Genomic DNA, 3,670 nt, shown 5'->3' on the forward strand with positions numbered 1-3,670 from the left:
TTTCAGAGAGCTAATGGCCATGCTTTTCTTCAAGGAAAGAATAGTTTATTTGAATGAAGTGGGATACTTATAACACAAATAATGCTTTTTATTTATTTATTTCGGGAGTGTTATCTATGTGCTGTCAGTGACCCACCTTATTCTACTATATCAGGTCAGATTTTCCTAGTGGTCAAGAACAGAAACTGCCTCTTGCTAGTTTAAGCAAAGTAACTTACTAGAAGAATATGAGGGCATCTCGTGGAATCTAAAAAGGTTTCATAGTGGTTAGAAGGATAGAAGCAAGGGCACCTCCAGGAATCTCAGCAAGAATTTTGACTGTTTCCAGGGTGCTACCATAATGCAGTTCCCTTGCCAACTGGACTCTGTCTCAGCCCAAAATTCCCAAGGGCAAAAAATTTAATTGGCTCATTTGGGTCCCCTCCAAGAGTTCCCTACACTTAACCCCTAGACTGACTACAAACAAGAGCACAAACAGGCCAGACACAGTGGTTCACACCTGTAATCCTAGCTCTTTGGGATGCCAAAGCAGAAGGATCACTTGAGCCCAGGAGTTCAAGACCAGCCTGGGCAACATGGTGAGACCTCAGCTCTACAAAAAAAAAAAAAAAAGAGGCAGGAGGATAGCTGGAGCTTGGGATGTTGAGGCTGCAATGAGCCATGATCACACCACTGCACTCCCACCTGGGCAATGGGAATGAGACCCCGTTTAAAAAAAAAAAAAAAAAAAAAGCACAGATACACAAAAGTCTATCTTTACATGCATCTAAACATGCCCTTTCTTGGGATAATCTTACTGCATCCAGAGGTAAGGTGTTGTGGATGGAGCAGAGAGTTATATTTACAAGTCACTCCTTTAATACTTACCAGATACTTCTTGAGCATCTACTATGCACAGAGATAAGGTAAGTTTACATGAGGCTCCCAAACCTCAAGGGGCTGTGCTGTTGAGATGATAAACAATATGAGAGGCATCATATATACGTGGAAGGTGATTAAGGCAACAGGAGTGCTGATTATTCATGAAGACAATGTGGATCTGGAGTTTAGAGGAAGAATAAACTTCCAACTGGAGCAGATGGGAAACTTTGTGGAGGTAAAAATTAATTTATACCATGAAGGATAAGTAAATGAAATAGTCCTTGGAGTTCTCAAAATTCATTAGCTCTCTACATGTGGAAAAGTTTTATATCATACATAATGTAACAAAATGTAAAATATGTAGCAAGGGCAGTACTTGGTGAAACTGGCAGGGAAGGGAACCTGCTGACCCCTGGGAAAAAAATTCACTGTAAGGGAAGAAACTATTAGGTTCTATAAACAGAATTCAGCAACAAGGGCTGATGGTGGAAGAATGGTGTTCCAGGCAGTATGATGATTCCACTGAAATCCTTCCCTGATGCAGTTACTCTGCTGTCAAACACATGTCCTGGGGACAAGAAAGCCATATGTGAAACAGTGGTCCAGTAAACCCCATAACACCTTTTGGCTTAGACCAAGCTTGTGCGACCCATGGCTCACAAGCTGCATGTGGCTCAGGAAAGCTTTGAATGCGCCCCAACACAAATTTGTAAACGTTCTTAAAACTTGAGATTTATGCATGGACTTTTATTATTATTATTATTTTTAGCTCATCAGCTATAGTTAGTGTTATGTGTAGGCCAAGACAATTCTTCTTTCAATGTGGCCCAGGTAAGCCAAAAGATTGGACACCTCTGGCTTAGACTGTGTTGCTCTGAGAACCTTCAAAAAGAGTAGACTAAAGGCTACAGGGCTGGGCACGGCGGCTCACACCCGTAATCCCAGCACTTTGGGCAGCTGAAGCAGGCAGATCACTTGGGGCCAGGAGTTTGAGACTAGACTGGCCAACGTGGTGAAACACTATCTTTACTAAAAATACAAAAATTAGCCAGGCATGGTGGCACAGCTACTCAGGAGGCTGAGGCACAAGAATCGCTTGAATTTAGGAGGCAGAGATTGCTGTGAGCTGAGATTGTGCCACTGCCCTCCAGCGTGGGTGACAAGAGTTTAGACTGTATCAAAAATAAAATAAAATAAGTAGACTACAGAGGAGGGTGAGCATTTCCTTCATTCTAAAAGAAGGTAAGCCCTAAGGGATTGGGGAAGTAGGAAATGTGGGAGGGCTCAGATGGAAGAGCAGCAACAGTGTGAGCAGTAGCCAAAGGACTGGGGACTTTTTTGAAGTATTAAGTGGCAAAAGAAACCTTACAAATGAGTCTTCAGTTACCCAAAGGAGAAACAAGTTATGGAGTTTAAAATTTGCCTGTTAATATGACCTCATCTATAGGCTAGTAAATCCTGGGGCACTTGAGTTGTACATGAATGATTTCGTCAATATCTTCCCAACACCCACCCAAACCCTCCTACCCATTTCAAGTCTTCCTACATCCCAGAATAATTCTGGGGTCATCTTATGCATTTAGCTTTTTCTACATATGGGTTAGAAACAGAGTGTACAGCCATTTTCTTGGGCTTCCAAGCTTTGCTAACTTATCTTGGTGCCTACTTCTACCTAACATGAGATAAGCAGCAACCCAGAGCCAGAAGTCAGGGAATCTGAATTATTCATTCAACAAATATTTACTGAGCACCTACTACAGTTCTAGGTCCTGGAGATACAGAGATGAATATATGTGGTCTGTGACCTCAAGGATAGTTTATTGAGATGGATGAACAAATAGGAAATTATGATGCAGTGTCATAAGTGCCACGATGAGTGCTGAATCAAATCTTGTATCCCAGAGTAGTCTTTGTAGCGCCGTCACTAATTCACCTGGTCACTCTAGTCAGCCACTTCTCAGAGACTTGTGTATAGAATTTCCAGCTATCAAATTCCAGAAGTCTGTTTACTGTATTCTACTACAGTGTGGCAATTTTGCTTTATAACTAGAAAGGAATAAAGGAGGTGAAGGGATTGGTAAAATGAATAAGGGAGAATGAAATTACACGAATACTGAGAATATTTTAAATGCATTCATTTTAATGAAAACTATACTTCGAAGCATGTTAGCAGAGGTTGTAGTGACGGCAAATTATACAAACACAGAAATTCCAGAAATTCTCCTGCCTTTTGAGAAGCAGTAGGCATATGAACTAAAGGGAGTGAAATCCACCTTATGAAGACCTGCCAAAAAGCTGATTCTTCAAAAAAGTGTTCTCGAAATCTTGGTGTAACTGGCACCAAGACCCATCCCCTTTACCTGCACAACTCGCCTTTCCCTCTTTCCCTATTCCACTTGCACTGAATATTGCACTTTCTTCCTCACTGAAGCGGGATTCCTGGCTTTTTCTTTTTGAGACGGATTTTCGCTCTTGTTGACCAGGCTGGAGTGCAGTGGTGTGATCTCGGCTCACTGCAACCTCCGCCTCTTGGGTTCAAGCGATTGTCCTGCCTCAGCCTCCCAAGTAGCTAGGATTACAGGCGCCCGCCACAATGCCCAGCTAATTCCTGGCATTTTAATTACGCTTAATTACTTCAACCTATGACCACCTCAAGCTGAATGTAACTAGCCGCAGACGCTGTTTGCATGACCCAGGAACCACTAAGACACGGAACGAACGCCTGCCGGGACCACGCTGAGCTTCATTACCGGCAGCCAACTCACTTCCGGGGTGGACTCAGCACAGCAGTGGCCCGACCCGCCCTCCA

The sequence above is a fragment of the Chlorocebus sabaeus genome, chromosome 22 (assembly GCF_047675955.1).
Source record: "Chlorocebus sabaeus isolate Y175 chromosome 22, mChlSab1.0.hap1, whole genome shotgun sequence".
NCBI lineage: Eukaryota > Metazoa > Chordata > Mammalia > Primates > Cercopithecidae > Chlorocebus > Chlorocebus sabaeus.